Source organism: Oreochromis niloticus, linkage group LG22, assembly GCF_001858045.2.
Source record: "Oreochromis niloticus isolate F11D_XX linkage group LG22, O_niloticus_UMD_NMBU, whole genome shotgun sequence".
NCBI lineage: Eukaryota > Metazoa > Chordata > Actinopteri > Cichliformes > Cichlidae > Oreochromis > Oreochromis niloticus.
In genome coordinates this window covers 13651915-13672161 of record NC_031985.2, presented here as the reverse complement: position 1 = coordinate 13672161, position 20247 = coordinate 13651915, and positions in this window count along the sequence as shown.

Below are 20247 nucleotides of genomic sequence, written 5' to 3'. Positions count from 1 at the left end.
AATTTGTGCCATCAGCTGTTTGACTTGCTGTCTGGCTGTCTTTGAATCCTCTTTTAAAAGTTTATTTTCAGACAGAGCTTTTAGGAAGGCTTTCCTAACCTGAATAAGGTCGTCCAGTGTACTCTTTGGCAGAGTGCACACAAATGTTGGTTTCTCGTGTGTCTGAAGCTGTGCAAGTTTGGCAGACAGACTGTCCTTCTCCTGTTTGAGGATCAGGATTTCGCTGTCCCTCTGCTGAAGCTGCTGTTTCAGACGGTTCATCTCAAGGTCAAAGTTGATGGTCTGACCTGAACAAGTCTGATCCCCTTTTTCTTTGGTGGCGCTGCTCATTTCCACTTTGCGTGTCACTGATTCATCAGTGAGTTTTCCAGCTTGGATCTCATACTGGTCCAGCTTGGCACGCACCAGTGAAATTTGGGCCATCAGCTGTTTGATTTGCTGTCTGGCTGTCTTTGTACCCTCTTTTAAAAGTTGATTTTCAGAGAGAGTGTTTTGGAAGGCTTTCCTAACCTGAATAAGCTTGTCCAGTGCACTTTTTGGCAGAGTGCACACAAATTCTGGTTTTGCTTTTAGGTTGCTCATTTTTGACATTTGGAACAAAGCTACGGTGTTACAATGAATCAGATATTGAGATAAAACTGAGGGTAGCAGAACAAAAGTTCATCCAGTGAATCGCTCGTGACTGTAAGCAAGAAACGTGCTTGTCCAGTGTGGGTTTCACCTGCTATTTATGGACTTGGGTTGACTTTGATGTTACGCCCTGATTCTCTTACCTTTTATCTTTGAAACAGGCCCCGCCCACAACAACGCTCCCTATTGGCTGATTGAAAATAGGTAACGCCCACAAAGAACAGGCTGTCAGAGAGTCTGACGTCATGGCCCGATTCTCTTACCTTTCATGTTTGAAACGGGCCTTAATGGGTCACTTCATTGAAAAACAAAAAAACAGTCTGATAAATTTTACTTAGGTACTCAAAACTTAGTGTTCCCTTTTGAGAATATCTTCTTTAGGTGTTTATACCTTAGTATCTTACAAGTTTCTAGTTAATCTAGTTAATTTATACAGTCCCAAATTAGGCCAAATCTTTGTGCATACAATTATCTGAGAAACTTGATTGTTAAGATATTCATTGTGTGTACTCATGTTGTACAATATGTTTAACAGAGACAGTATTTTAGTTGTCACCACAAGGAGGCACTGTTCATTGTAAGGGCACGTATGCTGCGTCATCACGCCTCTAAGAAGTATACCACCAACAAAAATGGCACCCATGAGGAAAGTTTTGCCGTGTGTTCATGTGGAATAAAGTTCCCAAAATATTAAGGACATTTTTGCCTGCGTCGTCATTTTCCTTCGAGTTGATCGCTGTCGATGCTGCAATACTCAACATTGATTTTTAAAAATCAAAATACAAGGGAGCCCACATGATTCTTGGAGGGGATTATAATGATCCTCCAGACAATCTTATGGCTAGAGTACCAATAAGAACAGACTAAAGGAAGAAATAGATAATGCATACATTAACATGGCTAAAGGGGCTTTTATAAGGTCCAAAGCAAAATGGCTAGAACTAGGTGAAAGAAATTCTAGTTACCTTTTTGCTCTTGAGAAACGAAACCAAAGAAGAAACAGTATATCTGCTCTTAAGATTGATAATAACGTAACCACTAATCATTTAGGTATCTCAAAACATGTTGGTTCATTCTGCAATGATGTATACAAATCAAATTGTAATATCAATGATATTCATTCAGAAATTTTCAACAAATGAGCTGTCACAGATACAATTTTCAAGTACAAAGTTATTATGAAGTCTGTCACATCCCTCTTTTTTTTCTTACCTTTATTTATTTACCCTTCTTATTTTCATTTTACTGCTGAACTCTCCTGTTTAGAAAAGAATGCAAGTTTTTAAATCAATCTTAAAACCAACCACAGCGATAAAAGCTATTTGCTGTTTTAATAACGTTTAATTGCCACTGTATGAGCTCATCTTGCATTCCATCCTTGGGAGAGACCTGCGGCTGCCTCCTTCCTTTGGCTCCGTGGGTGTCTTTATCTGAGCATCACTTTAGCCTCCACTATGACGCCCCTGGTAGCAACATTTAACTTTCAAGCCTGTTTACAATCAAAAAAGTCTCAGTTTTGAGCGTAATCAGCTCTTAGTTATTCTGACCTCACCACAGCGCCATCTGTTCAACACGACGTCTGTGTGCAGACTCATGACGTCATGGCACAGGTATTAAAACACCTGTGACACCAGAGAGATGCTGGTTCATGACAGCCATAAATATGTTAAAAATGAAGATATTTCACTGTGTTCAGGTACCAGATTTAGTGCTCTATGAGGCATTTTAATAGAAAAGGCTGCGAGACAGTGTTTGGATCTGCGTTTTTTCATGTTGTGTGCGAATATCAAAAGTGAGGCTCAGTGTTTGTTGTTAAACTTTAACCTTACCTATTCCCTGCAATAAAAATACACATTTGTTAAAAGGTTCTGTTTGTTATAACAGTAAGAATATGCTTACCTAGTTTTGCTATGTAAATCTGTAATTAATTTTACTTTTGGAAAAGGTTTGTAAAAGTGATTAGTTTGTTAACTTCTGGACCCTCCCAATAATTAAGGGAGTAAGAGCAGCCTGGAGGGGTGTGCTGGAAATGTTTTGTTTGCCAAATGTCAGATGGGACGACGGGAGGGTTTAAAATGATTTTTGACCACTTTTTGAACCTGTTGAATCAGATTAAGTTAACTTTTGTTTATGTTTAAGTTGTAAGAAATTATTGGGTTGATTTTTATTTATATTTTTTCACAAAATAAACGCCAGAACTTAAAAGGCCATGACACTGGTTCTCATCTCTTCTCGTCTCACTGCCCTCGCTACCAGACAAGGTTTCTATGAACGTCCATGTAATCTGCCTCACTGTGTTTAGTTAGACAATCTAAGTTGATGCTACTACTTTAAGCAGAGCTGGAAATGGATCTTTTTGGCCTGAGTGGATGAAAATGAGCATCAACTATTTCATTCTCCTTTCGCCTCCGTGCTGCCCTGCTTCATCTTTGCCCACTTCATTTGCTCTTGGCTGGTTTTATTCTTCTTCGCTTGGCGATCTCTGATGAACTTCATGGAAAGTCCTGGTGGAGAATGGCTTTATCGAGCCGCTGTTGGCCTCATTGGGTATTTGGGCTGGTTTAATGTGGCCGAGGGGACGACGCGGTGCAGGACTGCGCTCTATCACGGGTATATACTGACTGATATTTGCATCCTCTGTGCTGTGTGGTGCTGGAAGTTGAGCACACATCCTCCTGATTTTGTGATAGAGCCCATGTACACTTTAATCACAGCTGCCTGTGTTATTGCAGTTTACGTCCACAGTGTAATACTTAAAGTTATTTATTATAGTACTATAGACTTTAATCTTTATTATTAAAGTCTTCCATCCAAACCCTGACAAAGATGAGCTGAAAGGTGCCAGCAAAGAGCAGCAACCTGAAGATGAAGTGGGATTTTGTATGTTTGTAGTTGCAGCAAACATGGCAGCTCATCATCCGCCCGCCCCATCAGCACACTGCAATAAAAGAATGAGGAAGCTGGCCGAGAACTTCTACTCCTGATGTGCACTTGACATCCACAGGACGACTAGAAAGAGACCGAGTCATGCAGAATGTTTTAATCTAGATCACGTGGCTGTGTTTTGTAGCACTCTGACCTTCTGCCTGATTTATCCACAGATATAATGTCTGAAGGCATTACTCATCTTAATGTGGAGATGAATTTGAATATGCATTTTCTGCTGTGCATTAAATCATTTCACTGTGTGTCAAACCATTACAACATCAAATGATCCTCCTGTTCCTTAAACTTATGTCCTGTTTCTACACGGACTGATCTGCTGCTCAGTGTCCATCGCTCCCTCCTTTAAAATCCTGTTTATCAGTTTTAAGTCAGATGTGTCAGTCTGAGGGTGAATGCAATCTAAATAAATCTAAATAAAACCAGCTTGAAGGCTTTCTATTCAAAATTAAAATAATTAATTGTTGTCTGAAAATAATATTGTTATGAAGGCATAGATGCATTTCCAAGAGGGGGGAGCTTTTTTGTCTTTGCCAAGGTGTTTAATCTTGAAAACTGCTTGACACACTGGCAGGCAGAAAAGACCATTCGGTGAAAATATCAATTCTGGGGATCTGGAACACGGAAAGTAGAATATCTAAACAAATGGAACCAGCTAACCTCAAACACCGGTTATACTTTGAGTATCTCCGGTGTTTTTTCACCACCGGTTTGTACACACATACAGAAAGACATTACTATGACATCCACTTCAAGTTGAACTACAGGGTGATGCTATGATACATGATATTGAGACACACAATTCTAATCTTATGACATTCTTAGCAAATTTACAGCCAATAAAACAAAACACAAATTCAAAGTTTTTTTGTTTTTTTTTTATTTTATTTTGTTTTGTGGTTTGGTGCTGTTTCTTAACTCAAAATGTCCTGTTGTAATTGGACATTTTGATTTAAGAAACAGCACCAAATCCCAACAACACTTCCCTCATGGTGCTCTATATTGTAAGGTCAAGACCCTACAATAATGCACAAAAACTCCAACCCCCTAGAGCAAGCACTTTGGCGACAGTGGGAAGGAAAAACTCTCTTTTAAAAGAGAGAAACCTTCGGCAGACCCAGGCTCTGGGATGGGGTGGCCATCTGCCTCGGCCAGTTGGTGATGAGGGAAGGAAGTTGGGAGAAGAAGAGTGGTTCTTTTTAACCACTCTGGTTTGAAAATTAAATTTAGATGCCCAATTTAAATGAATATTTTAAGCCAATTTAAGAGTTTTGTCACATAATCGCATGCACGTGTCAGTTGAATTTTAGCGTGCACACGAGAAAGCCCTAAAGATGATGTTTCGGCTCCTCAGTTTGGCATGTGTTTTGAAGGTTTTGACAATTGCTTCGTCAACCACTGGGTTGCTTGACTTCATTAAGAGTCCTGGAGAATCCCACCTGTCATGGAGTTCGTTGTATACTGACAGGGCGAGTTGTTCAATGTTCTCCAAGGACATTTTGTAGTTTTTGGACAGAATTTTGTTCCAGATCTTGTGGGAAAGCCTCTGTATAACAAAATCTGATGTTCCTGGACGCCATGTTGTCGTCTCATTTTCTTGGCTCATAGCGTGCATTACCAGATCTTGAGTGACGTGTTTCACCACGTCCTTGTACTCTTCTCTGTGTTTAGAGACACTGAGGACTCTTCTTGGTAATGACAGCAGCTTTTTGGTGAAGGCTGGGACAGTAATATTATCAAGCTGTTCCCTCAGCTTCATAATCAAATGTTTGTCCTTGCAGCTGTGTGCTATGCATAGATCCTTGAGAATGGCCTTGTCAAGATTTTTCAGCCGTTTTGGGGACAGATCCAAATGTTTCAGCTTGATTTCAGGCCAGATTTTCTGAATCAGGCGATCGCTGATGCAGTCAGGAGTGAGGCGCTCTGTGAAGAGCTTGTATTTAGAGGAGACTTTTTCTATGGCCTGAGAAACCACCAACTGGATCAGTCTGTTGACACACAACTTTTCCTCCATTTTCTGTGTTTTCTCCAGTGTTGATATTTCAGCCTTTGATGAGGACGACTCTGGGGTTGCCGTCTCTACTGCCTCTGTCTTTGCCTCCGCTAATTCTTTGGTCTGCTCGTCCAGTTTTTTCTGCATGTCTTCTGTGTCCTTCACCACTTTCTGCTCTCCCAGGACTTTCTTATTTTCTTCCTGCTGGACTTTCTTCTCCTGCTCCAGATTCTCTCTGTGTGTTTTCTCATTCCACAGAGTTTCTTTCAGAGAGGCCTCGTGTTTCTGCAGCTGTCCGAGCTCAGCAGACAGACTTTCCTTCTCCTGTTTCAGGATCAGGATTTCGCTGTCCCTCTGCCGAAGCTGCTCTTTCAGACAGTTCATCTCAAGGTCAAAGGTTGTGATCTTTGCCTGATCTGAACAAGTCTGATCCTCTCTTTCTTCTCCAGCTTGGATCTTATATTGGTCCAGCTTGGTACGCATCATTGAAATTTGTGCCATCAGCTGTTTGACTTGCTGTCTGGCTGTCTTTGAATCCTCTTTTAAAAGTTTATTTTCAGACAGAGCTTTTAGGAAGGCTTTCCTAACCTGAATAAGGTCGTCCAGTGTACTCTTTGGCAGAGTGCACACAAATGTTGGTTTCTCGTGTGTCTGAAGCTGTGCAAATTCGGCAGACAGACTGTCCTTCTCCTGTTTGAGGATCAGGATTTCGCTGTCCCTCTGCTGAAGCTGCTGTTTCAGACGGTTCATCTCAAGGTCAAAGGTGATGGTCTGACCTGAGTAAGTCTGATCCCCTTTTTCTTTGGTGGCGCTGCTCATTTCCACTTTGCGTGTCACTGATTCATCAGTGAGTTTTCCAGCTTGGATCTCATACTGGTCCAGCTTGGCACGCACCAGTGAAATTTGGGCCATCAGCTGTTTGATTTGCTGTCTGGCTGTCTTTGTACCCTCTTTTAAAAGTTGATTTTCAGAGAGAGTGTTTTGGAAGGCTTTCCTAACCTGAATAAGCTTGTCCAGTGCACTTTTTGGCAGAGTGCACACAAATTCTGGTTTTGCTTTTAGGTTGCTCATTTTTGACATTTGGAACAAAGCTACGGTGTTACAATGAATCAGATATTGAGATAAAACTGAGGGTAGCAGAACAAAAGTTCATCCAGTGAATCGCTCGTGACTGTGTAAGAAACGTGCTTGTCCAGTGTGGGTTTCACCTGCTATTTATGGACTTGGGTTGACTTTGATGTTACGCCCTGATTCTCTTACCTTTTATCTTTGAAACAGGCCCCGCCCACAACAACGCTCCCTATTGGCTGATTGAAAATAGGTAACGCCCACAAAGAACACAAGATGGCGGATGTAGCAAGTGGTGGTGCAGACGTAGTTGCGACTTTCAAACGGTCACGATTAAAACCAGAGATATATAAAACAACTGATGGGAGGGTAATTGTAGAGGATGAACTACTTAATTTCCTTGCTGTAAAAATCAAAACTTTAAGTCAGAATGAAATTGTGTTGTTGGCCACGAACACATTTGAATCCGAGGGGATTGAAGCCTCCAAGAAAGTTTTGTTTGAGCTCTGCCCCACTATCTCACAGCGGTGCGTTGGATATAAAGGACAGCATAAAGATGCCAACAATATTAAACTCTGTCTTAAAGTGCTGAATGAGTGTGGGGGAGAATATCCCAAGATTTGTATCTCATCACCTGGATGATTTGCCGCCTGTTACATACTCCAGCATGGATGTGTGTTGTCTAATAGGGCGAATGGACCAGCTGTTTGCTGAGGTGGGTGCTTTAAAACATGTAGTTAAACTACAGGCGGATGTCTGCGAGCAAGTTATGACCAATGCTGTGGAGGTCGACCAACGTGTGACTGTTCTTGAGTGTCGGTCTGAGGTGACGGCTGAGCCTGTTACTCTGAATGCTCAGGGGTCGGGGACCGATTCCCACTTTCCCCTGGGGAAACACGCAGAGGAGCAGTGGGGGAGTCGAAGTAAAGGCGGCCCGCGCGGAAGGCAGGGAGCCAGAGCTTTGGCTGCTTCAAGGACTGGGACAAGCACAGTGTCAGCGTTTTGTCCGGAGATGTTGCTATGTGGTCAAGATCGGGCTCCGACGACAGCCTCAGATCGTAATATGGAAACTACAGCAACAACGGAGGATCCCGTTGAGACAGTGATTTCTACATGCTCCCCGCAATGGAGTAAAGTTGTGAAAAATGCCAAGCCTCGTCACAAGCTGGAGAAGGTTAATTCGGGTTCAGGAATGCATGCTGCTACCACTGGACGTAATAAGAGGCCTGGACCTGTATCGATTATCGGCACTGGAGCTGTGAGTACAATTAGAACTGTGAAAACTAAATTGGTGAGCGTGTTTGCCACTAAATTTGCCCTGGATGTAGATGCAGAAACTCTTGCTCTGTATTTGAGAGAGAAACTCAAAAGAGATGTGACCTGTCAAAAAATTGCTAGTAAACGTAGCAGGTTCGGCTCTTTCAAGGTTACTGCTGAATGTAATGATGTGGGTGAAATGTACAATCCTGAACTCTGGCCTGAAGGGGCTCTGGTCCGGCGTTTTTATGAACCTCGTAAGCCCGGTACGGTGGTGCCAAACTCAGTGGATCCAGCAGGGGAGATAACTGCGCCTTCTGGTACCAACGTATCAACATGAAGATGTCTATTAGGGTATTATCTTACAACTGTCGTGGTCTACGTTTGGGACAGAGTGCAGGGGACAAAGCTCGACGGATTGTTGTGGACAGTCTGCTTGCAGAATGTGACATTTTATGCTTGCAGGAGACATGGTTGTCCAAACAGGACCTGGGAAAACTTAACTGTCTAAATGCAAGTTTTTTGGGAGTGGGGGAATCAACAACTGATCTCAGCACAGCTATAGTCAGAGGCAGAATACCTGGAGGGGTTGCTGTGCTTTGGGACAACAAAATAGACGCTGTGATAAAGCCCATTAGACTGAATGTAGACTGGTGTATTGGTATACAATATACACAGAATAATAGTAGTTTTATCATTCTCAATATTTATACTCCCTATGAATCTTGTCAAAATGAGCAAGAATACCTCAGTAGGCTGGCTTTTATTAATGCATTTATTCAAGACAACGATACTTGCAGCATATATGTTTTGGGTGATTTTAATGCTGATCTCACAGACAGCAGTTCTCGGTTTGCTAACCACTCAACTCACTTTTGTGAAGTTAACAATCTTATCCTATCTACCAAAGAGTTACTGCCTGCAGATAGCTATACATACAGAAGTGAAGCCTGGCATAGTACATCATGGCTGGACCACTGTATTTGTACAGCTGATGGATATGCAGCTTTAGCAAACATGACTATTAGGTATGAAGTAACTCTGTCAGATCATATACCTTTTGGTTTTACTGTGAATGTGGAACAAATGCCAGCAACAACTGGAAATAATATTGCTACCAGTGTAAAATTAGACTGGTCAGCATGTAGTGAAGATGATTGAACAACATTTCTTTGCCCAAAGAAGCTATTTTGTGCAAGGATGTCAACTGTAAGAATGCTGTGCATAAACATTTACTCTGCTCCATGTATGATGATATAGTGACTGCTCTGTATGAAAGTGGTGCACTGCTTGATAAACAATATAAGCATAAGAAACCTAACATCAGACCTGGCTGGAAAGAACATGTATCCATGTACCATGATGAAGCTCACATAGCTTATAAATGTTGGGCCATGGCTGGAAGACCTAAACAAGGCCCAGAATTTGAACAGAAAAAATGTGCGAATGCCAGATATAAGTACGCTGTTCGCTTTATAACTAAAAATGAGCAAATGCTGAGAGCAGATTCTTTGGCCAGGAAAATGCTGTGTAATAATATGACAGATTTTTGGAAAGAGGTGAAAGCTCTTAATAACTGTAAACCATCTTTACCATCAACTGTTGAAGGTGTTTCTGGGGCAGATAACATTGCTGCATTATGGAGACAGCATTACAGTGCGTTGTTTAACTGTATAAAAAGTGATCCATATGAGGACAATTTTGACATGAGTAATGACACAATAAGTGTAAGGACACATGAAGTATATGAAGCCATTCATAGGTTGTCTGATAATAAATCCTCTGGTTTGGATCACATCACTGCAGAACATTTAAAACATGCTAGTTTAAGGCTAGCTCCTCTTTTAAAAAATTCATCTGTCCTCATGTGTTTCATTGATGCCTCTAAGGCTTTTGATCGAGTGAACCACAGAAAACTTTTTGATAAATTGAAGAGACGGGGAGTTCCTCAATACATCGTGAGGATTCTCTCTTACTGGTACGCTCATCAGAGCATGCAGGTTAAATGGGGAAGTAGTATTTCTGCCCCCTTTGGTGTCAGCAATGGTGTCAGACAGGGTGGGATTTTGTCTCCAATTTTATTTAATCTATATGTTGATGATTTGTCCATACAGCTGAGAGCCTGTAACACTGGGTGTATATTAGGTAAAACATTGATAAATCATCTTATGTATGCAGATGACCTGGTTGTTTTTAGTCCAAGCAGTGCTGGGTTACAGGATCTTCTTAATGTCTGTACTGAATATGGTGTGCAATATGACATAGAGTACAATGCTGCTAAAAGTGCTGTTTTGATATGTAGAACCAAGCAGGATAAACAGCTAAATTTCCCTTTGTTTAAACTGGCCCAAAAAACTCTTGAAGTTCATAGAAAGGTGAAATACCTCGGTCACTTTATTACTGAGCAAATGAATGATGATGATGACATTTACAGACAACGATGTAAGCTCTATGTGCAGGCAAATACTATTGCACGCATCCTCCCTTTGCCAAAGGGAAAGAAAACAGTGGGGGGGAAGTGGGTTTATTCTGTTAAGAGTGACATTGAGGGAAACGACAAATATAAGGCAAGGTTCATAGCCAAGGGTTACAGCCAACAGTTGGGGATAGATTATGGAGAAACATTCTCACCAACAGCCAACTTAACCAGCATAAGAGTTTTGTTACAGAAAGCAGCGCAGGAGAACCTGTTACTCCATCAAATGGATGTGAAGACAGCGTATTTACACGCTCCCATTGATTATGAAATCTACATTGATCAGCCAGAAGGTTATGAAGAGGGAGAAGGGTTAGTGTGTAGATTACAAAAATCCTTGTATGGGTTAAAACAATCTGGTCGTAACTGGAATAGGATCTTGCATGAATACCTAACAGCGAACAGTTTCAGGCAAAACCCAGCAGACCACTGTGTTTATACCAAAGAGGCAAAACATGGCAAGGTGATTATGATCATCTGGGTGGACGACCTGATAATTGCAGCTGGCAATGAAAAGGTAATGAAGGATGTGAAAGAAATGCTTTCAGTCAGATTTAAAATGAAAGACTTGGGCAGACTTGAGCATTATCTGGGTATTGATTTCACTCAGTCTGATGGATGTGTAACAATGTCACGAGAAACATATGTCAACAAGATACTGATGAGGTTTAACATGTAGAACTGTAAACTAGGGCTGCCACGATTACGTCGACTATTAAAATCAGTCGACGCGTCGTTTGAAGCTTTGTAAGATCCCAAAAGACGCAGGAGTAAGTAGTAGGATTTAAGAGTGTAATGACGGACTGAAACAGAAGATGGCAGCACTGCATGTACAAGGATGCCAGCTGCCTTTAAAGCCCGAAGAAGAAGAAGCTGTGTCCCAGAATTCATAGCGCGGCCCTGCTCAGTTTTCAACAATGGCGGCAGCTAGTTAGTTTTAATATCACTCTTATTATTCTTTCTGGGTCACAAAATAAACGTTTAACATATTTTCAGGTGAGAATATAGCTGTGTAAACCTCAAATTTCTGCTGTTATCAAGACATCACATATTTTCAAAAGTGCTCCGACGTTTCCGGAGACGTCTGTTACCCACCAGCTCGATAGCTAGCTGGGCTTGACGGCTCACTAGAGCCAGTGAGAACACCAGACTCCCGGCAAATCGTTTTCAAACTCACCGCCGTCTTTCGCTACTCAGGTTAAACATGATATATTAGTCACTTAGATAACTTAAAAGTGATATTGTTTGGCTTTTTTTAGTATTTTATTTGTTCCTGAGTAAATCGGTTTGGCTGAGATTAAAGTTATAGTTTTTACACAGCTGAATAAACGTCAAGCAGACAACTGATTATCAGAAGTGTGAGATGCTCGAGAATATACTCCGGTGTCCTGTTATATTTTAGATAGCAAGGAGCAGACGGCTGAGTTTTTTAAACTCCACCAAACAAACTACAAATGTCATTAAAATTTAATAAACTATCATCTTGTCTTTAATTTTAGTTGGCACATACCTTAAACACTTAAAGCTGTAAGCTAATGATAGTTATTTAAGAGCAGATGCATGCTGGTGAAATAAGCTGTACGTTTTACATCCAATGGATGCATGATCTGATTAGTCGACTAATCGCAAAAATAATCGGTGACTAGTCGAATATCAAAATAATCGTTTGTGGCAGCCCTACTGTAAACCCAGAGAAACTCCCTGTGATCAGAAGTTGTGTTACACAGAAGGTGCTACTACGATGAGAGATGTGAGGATGTATAGAGAGGCTGTGGGCAGTCTTATATACCTCGCATCAGGTACCCGTCCTGACCCGAGTTTTGTGGTAAGCAAGTTATCACAACATTTCCATGAGCCTACAGAAGAACAGTGGGGAACTGTGAAACGTGTGTTGAGATATCTAAAAGGGTCCAAAGATAAAAAGTTGTGTTTTAGGAGAGAAACAGATGAAAATTTGGGTCTAGTAGCCTACAGTGATGCTGACTGGGCAGGTGACACCGCCGACAGGCGCAGTACTACTGGTTACTGTGTACGTCTAAGTAACAACAGTTCTTTAGTTTCATGGAAGACCAAGAAACAGCCCACTGTGGCGCTCTCTACCTGTGAAGCAGAGTATATGGCTCTGGCTTCCACAATGCAAGAGTGTATATATTTAGAACAGCTTTTGAAAGGTATAGATGACTACAGATACACTCAAACAATAGTGTACGAAGACAACCAGGGAACAATTGCCCTGGCTAAAAACCCTGTGAGCCGACAGAGATGCAAACATGTGGACATTAAATATCATTTTGTAAGGTCCATTGTAAATGAAGAGAAAATGTGTCTGTTATATTGCACCACTGAAGAAATGGTTGCAGATGTTATGACCAAACCTGTTTCTAAGCTAAAACTTGCTAAGTTTGCTGACGTTATGTTTGGTGCTTAAAAGGGAAAAAGAGAGAAAAAAAGAAAAAGGAAGTGTGGTAGAGTGTACAACTGTTTATTGTTTATTGTACAACTTTTCTTTAGATTCCAGCAACCTGAGTACAAGAGGGGGTGTTAAGATATTCATTGTGTGTACTCATGTTGTACAATATGTTTAAGAGACAGTATTTTAGTTGTCACCACAAGGAGACACTGTTCATTGTAAGGGCACGTATGCTGCGTCATCACGCCTCTAAGAAGAAGTATACCACCAACAAAAATGGCACCCATGAGGAAAGTTTTGCCGCGTGTTCATGTGGAATAAAGTTCCCAAAATATTAAGGACATTTTTGCCTGCGTCGTCATTTTCCTAAGAGTTGATCGCTGTCGATGCTGCAATACTCAACATTGATTTTTAAAAATCAAAATACAAGGGAGCCCACATGATTCTTGGAGGGGATTATAATGATCCTCCAGACAATCTTATGGCTAGAGTACCAATAAGAACAGACTAAAGGAAGAAATAGATAATGCATACATTAACATGGCTAAAGGGGCTTTTATAAGGTCCAAAGCAAAATGGCTAGAACTAGGTGAAAGAAATTCTAGTTACTTTTTTGCTCTTGAGAAACAAAACCAAAGAAGAAACCGTATATCTGCTCTTAAGATTGATAATAACGTAACCACTAATCATTTAGGTATCTCAAAACATGTTGGTTCATTCTGCAATGATGTATACAAATCAAATTGTAATATCAATGATATTCATTCAGAAATTTTCAACAAATGAGCTGTCACAGATACAATTTTCAAGTACAAAGTTATTATGAAGTCTGTCACATCCCTCTGTTTTTTTCTTACCTTTATTTATTTACCCTTCTTATTTTCATTTTACTGCTGATCTCTCCTGTTTAGAAAAGAATGCAAGTTTTTAAATCAATCTTAAAACCAACCACAGCGATAAAAGCTATTTGCTGTTTGAATAACGTTTAATTGCCACTGTATGAGCTCATCTTGCGTTCCATCCTTGAGAGAGACCTGCGGCTGCCTCCTTCCTTTGGCTCCGTGGGTGTCTTTATCTGAGCATCACTTTAGCCTCCACTATGACGCCCCTGGTAGCAACATTTAACTTTCAAGCCTGTTTACAATCAAAAAAGTCTCAGTTTTGAGCGTAATCAGCTCTTAGTTATTCTGACCTCACCACAGCGCCATCTGTTCAACACGACGTCTGTGTGCAGACTCATGACGTCATGGCACAGGTATTAAAACACCTGTGACACCAGAGAGATGCTGGTTCATGACAGCCATAAATATGTTAAAAATGAAGATATTTCACTGTGTTCAGGTACCAGATTTAGTGCTCTATGAGGCATTTTAATAGAAAAGGCTGCGAGACAGTGTTTGGATCTGCGTTTTTTCATGTTGTGTGCGAATATCAAAAGTGAGGCTCAGTGTTTGTTGTTAAACTTTAACCTTACCTATTCCCTGCAATAAAAATACACATTTGTTAAAAGGTTCTGTTTGTTATAACAGTAAGAATATGCTTACCTAGTTTTGCTATGTAAATCTGTAATTAATTTTACTTTTGGAAAAGGTTTGTAAAAGTGATTAGTTTGTTAACTTCTGGACCCTCCCAATAATTAAGGGAGTAAGAGCAGCCTGGAGGGGTGTGCTGGAAATGTTTTGTTTGCCAAATGTCAGATGGGACGACGGGAGGGTTTAAAATGATTTTTGACCACTTTTTGAACCTGCTGAATCAGATTAAGTTAACTTTTGTTTATGTTTAAGTTGTAAGAAATTATTGGGTTGATTTTTATTTATATTTTTTCACAAAATAAACGCCAGAACTTAAAAGGCCATGACACTGGTTCTCATCTCTTCTTGTCTCACTGCCCTCGCTACCAGACAAGGTTTCTATGAACGTCCATGTAATCTGCCTCACTGTGTTTAGTTAGACAATCTAAGTTGATGCTACTACTTTAAGCAGAGCTGGAAATGGATCTTTTTGGCCTGAGTGGATGAAAATGAGCATCAACTATTTCATTCTCCTTTCGCCTCCGTGCTGCCCTGCTTCATCTTTGCCCACTTCATCTGCTCTTGGCTGGTTTTATTCTTCTTCGCTTGGCGATATACGATGAACTTCATGGAAAGTCCTGGTGGAGAATGGCTTTATCGAGCCGCTGTTGGCCTCATTGGGTATTTGGGTTGGTTTAATGTGGCCGAGGGGACGACGCGGTGCAGGACTGCGCTCTATCACGGGTATATACTGACTGATATTTGCATCCTCTGTGCTGTGTGGTGCTGGAAGTTGAGCACACATCCTCCTGATTTTGTGATAGAGCCCATGCACGCTTTAATCACAGCTGCCTGTGTTATTGCAGTTTACATCTACAGTCTAATACTTAAAGTTATTTATTATAGTACTATAGACTTTAATCTTTATTATTAAAGTCTTCCATCCAAACCCTGACAAAGATGAGCTGAAAGGTGCCAGCACAGAGCAGCAACCTGAAGATGAGGTGGGATTCTGTATGTTTGCAGTTGCAGCAAACATGGCAGACCACCGTCCGTCTGCCCCATCAGCACACTGCAATAAAAGAATGAGGAAGCTGGCCGAGAACTTCTACTCCTGATGTGCACTTGACATCCACAGGACGACTAGAAAGAGACAGAGTCATGCAGAATGTTTTAATCTAGATCACGTGGCTGTGTTTTGTAGCACTCTGACCTTCTGCCTGATTTATCCACAGATATAATGTCTGAAGGCATTACTCATCTTAATGTGGAGATGAATTTGAATATGCATTTTCTGCTGTGCATTAAATCATTTCACTGTGTGTCAAACCATTACAACATCAAATGATCCTCCTGTTCCTTAAACTTATGTCCTGTTTCTACACGGACTGATCTGCTGCTCAGTGTCCATCGCTCCCTCCTTTAAAATCCTGTTTATCAGTTTTAAGTCAGATGTGTCAGTCTGAGGGTGAACACAATCTAAATAAATCTAAATAAAACCAGCTTGAAGGCTTTCTATTCAAAATTAAAATAATTAATTGTTGTCTGAAAATAATATTGTTATGAAGGCATAGATGCATTTCCAAGAGGGGGGAGCTTTTTTGTCTTTGCCAAGGTGTTTAATCTTGAAAACTGCTTGACACACTGGCAGGCAGAAAAGACCATTCGGTGAAAATATCAATTCTGGAGATCTGGAACACGGAAAGTAGAATATCTAAACAAATGGAACCAGCTAACCTCAAACACCGGTTATACTTTGAGTATCTCCGGTGTTTTTTCACCACCGGTTTGCACACACATACAGAAAGACATTACTATGACATCCACTTCAAATTGAACTACAGGGTGATGCTATGATACATGATATTGAGACACACAATTCTAATCTTATGACATTCTTAGCAAATTTACAGCCAATAAAACAAAACACAAATTCAAAGTTGTTTTTTTTTTTTTATTTTATTTTGTTTTGTGGTTTGGTGCTGTTTCTTAACTCAAAATGTCCTGTTGTAATTGGACATTTTGATTTAAGAAACAGCACCAAATCCCAACAACACTTCCCTCATGGTGCTTTATATTGTAAGGTCAAGACCCTACAATAATGCACAAAAACTCCAACCCCCTAGAGCAAGCACTTTGGCGACAGTGGGAAGGAAAAACTCTCTTTTAAAAGAGAGAAACCTTCGGCAGACCCAGGCTCTGGGATGGGGTGGCCATCTGCCTCGGCCAGTTGGTGATGAGGGAAGGAAGTTGGGAGAAGAAGAGTGGTTCTTTTTAACCACTCTGGTTTGAAAATTAAATTTAGATGCCCAATTTAAATGAATATTTTAAGCCAATTTAAGAGTTTTGTCACATAATCGCATGCACGTGTCAGTTGAATTTTAGCGTGCACACGAGAAAGCCCTAAAGATGATGTTTCGGCTCCTCAGTTTGGCATGTTTCTTGAAGGTTTTGACGATTGCTTCGTCAACCACTGGGTTGCTCGACTTCATTAAGAGTCCTGGAGAATCCCACCTGTCATGGAGTTCGTTGTATACTGACAGGGCGAGTTGTTCAATGTTCTCCAAGGACATTTTGTAGTTTTTGGACAGAATTTTGTTCCAGATCTTGTGGGAAAGCCTCTGTATAATAAAATCTGATGTTCCTGGACGCCATGTTGTCGTCTCATTTTCTTGGCTCATAGCGTGCATTACCAGATCTTGAGTGACGTGTTTCACCACGTCCTTGTACTCTTCTCTGTGTTTAGAGACACTGAGGACTCTTCTTGGTAATGACAGCAGCTTTTTGGTGAAGGCTGGGACAGTAATATTATCAAGCTGTTCCCTCAGCTTCATAATCAAATGTTTGTCCTTGCAGCTGTGTGCTATGCATAGATCCTTGAGAATGGCCTTGTCAAGATTTTTCAGCCGTTTTGGGGACAGATCCAAATGTTTCAGCTCGATTTCAGGCCAGATTTTCTGAATCAGGCGATCGCTGATGCAGTCAGGAGTGAGGCGCTCTGTGAAGAGCTTGTATTTAGAGGAGACTTTTTCTATGGCCTGTGAAACCACCAACTGGATCAGTCTGTTGACACACAACTTTTCCTCCATTTTCTGTGTTTTCTCCAGTGATGATATTTCAGCCTTTGATGAGGACGACTCTGGGGTTGCCGTCTCTACTGCCTCTGTCTTTGCCTGCGCTAATTCTTTGGTCTGCTCGTCCGTTTTTTTCTGCATGTCTTCTGTGTTCTTCATCACTTTCTGCTCTTCCAGGACTTCCTTATTTTCTTCCTGCTGGACTTTCTTCTCCTGCTCCAGATTCTCTCTGTGTGTTTTCTCATTCCACAGAGTTTCTTTCAGAGAGGCCTCGTGTTTCTGAAGCTGTGCGAGCTCAGCAGACAGACTTTCCTTCTCCTGTTTCAGGATCAGGATTTCGCTGTCCCTCTGCCGAAGCTGCTCTTTCAGACAGTTCATCTCAAGGTCAAAGGTTATGATCTTTGCCTGATCTGAACAAGTCTGATCCTCTCTTTCTTCTCCAGCTTGGATCTTATATTGGTCCAGCTTGGTACGCATCATTGAAATTTGTGCCATCAGCTGTTTGACTTGCTGTCTGGCTGTCTTTGAATCCTCTTTTAAAAGTTTATTTTCAGACAGAGCTTTTAGGAAGGCTTTCCTAACCTGAATAAGGTCGTCCAGTGTACTCTTTGGCAGAGTGCACACAAATGTTGGTTTCTCGTGTGTCCGAAGCTGTGCAAGTTCAGCAGACAGACTGTCCTTCTCCTGTTTGAGGATCAGGATTTCGCTGTCCCTCTGCTGAAGCTGCTGTTTCAGACGGTTCATCTCAAGGTCAAAGGTGATGGTCTTTTCCTGACCTGAGTAAGTCTGATCCCCTTTTTCTTTGGTGGCGCTGCTCATTTCCACTTTGCGTGACACTGATTCATCAGTGAGTTTTCCAGCTTGGATCTCATACTGGTCCAGCTTGGCACGCACCAGTGAAATTTGGGCCATCAGCTGTTTGATTTGCTGTCTGGCTGTCTTTGTACCCTCTTTTAAAAGTTGATTTTCAGAGAGAGTGTTTTGGAAGGCTTTCCTAACCTGAATAAGCTTGTCCAGTGCACTTTTTGGCAGAGTGCACACAAATTCTGGTTTTGCTTTTAGGTTGCTCATTTTTGACATTTGGAACAAAGCTACGGTGTTACAATGAATCAGATATTGAAATAAAACTGAGGGTAGCAGAACAAAAGTTCATCCAGTGAATCGCTCGTGACTGTAAGCAAGAAACGTGCTTGTCCAGTGTGGGTTTCACCTGCTATTTATGGACTTGGGTTGACTTTGATGTTACGCCCTGATTCTCTTACCTTTTATCTTTGAAACAGGCCCCGCCCACAACAACGCTCCCTATTGGCTGATTGAAAATAGGTAACGCCCACAAAGAACAGGCTGTCAGAGCTTCTGACGTCATGGCCCGATTCTCTTGCCTTTTTTTTTTGGCTCCGTGGGTGTCTTTATCTGAACATCACTTTTGCCTCCACTATGACGCCCCTGGTAGCAACATTTAACTTTCAAGGCTGTTTACAATCGAAAAAGTCTCCGTTTTGAGCGTAATCAGCTCTTAGTTATTCTGACCTCACCACAGCGCCATCTGTTCAACACGACGTCTGTGTGCAGACTCATGACGTCATGGCACAGGTATTAAAACAAACACCTGTGACACCAGAGATGCTGGTTCATGACAGCCATAAATATGTTAAAAATGAAGATATTTCACTGTGTTCAGGTACCAGATTTAGTGCTATATGATGTATTTTAATAGAAAAGGCTGCGAGACAGTGTTTGGATCTGCGTTTTTTCATGTTGTGTGCGAATATCAAAAGTGAGGCTCAGTGTTTGTTGTTAAACTTTAACCTTACCTATTCCCTCCAATAAAAATACACATTTGTTAAAAAGTTCTGTTTGTTATAAGAGTAAGAATATGCTTACCTAGTTTTGCTATGTAAATCTGTAATTAATTTTACTTTTAGAAAAGGTTTGTAAAAGTGATTAGTTTGTTAACTTCTGGACCCTCCCAATAATTAAGATAAGATAAGATACCTTTATTAGTCCAACAAGGAGAAATTTAGGGATTAAGAGCAGCCTGGAGGGGTGTGCTGGAAATGTTTTGTTTGCCAAATGTCACATGGGACGATGGGAGGGTTTAAAATGATTTTTTTTTTTTTTTTTTTTACCACTTTTTGAACTTGTTAAATGAGATTAAGTTAACTTTCGATTATGTTTAAGTTGTAAGAAATTATTGGGTTGATTTTTGTTTACATTTTTCTCACGAAATAAACGCCAGATCTTAAAAGGCCGTGACGCTGGTTCTCATCTCTTCTCGCCTCACTGACGTCGCTCCTTTCGCCTCCGTGCTGCCCTGCTTCATCTTCACACACTTCATCTGCTCTTGGCTGGTTTTATTCTTCTTCGTTGGCGATCCAAGACGGACTTCATAGAAAGTCCTTGTGGAGAATGGCTTTATCGAGCCGCTTGTTATTGCGGTGATTCTTTAGTTATATGCTGATTTGGTGAGTAAATGTTTACTGTTATTCAAACTGTTTTTGTGCCTTCTCTCAGTTTAGCACCAGGTTTCTGATCTTGCTAGCTAGCTAGTGTTAGCCTAGCGTTGCTGCTGCCTCTCTGCTCATGTTACTTAAAATTAACTCCACAGTTTTAAAAAGTGAAATTTTCTTTTGATTGTTTGAAATAGAAAAGTGAGCAGCTATTATTTAAGAGCCTAGAAAAAAGAAGAAGATGCAGCTTGGGGGGCTTGTTTTCAGTCAATATAAAACTTAGTGTTTATGAAGTGTTTATTCCCCTGTATTTCTTTTAATGCTTTGTGGCAGCTTTTGAACATCTGTGGCATCTATTAATGTCAAATCTACCCTATAGCCATAAGCAAACTACTTTTACATTTAACAAACATATCTGTGTAATTACATTTTAAA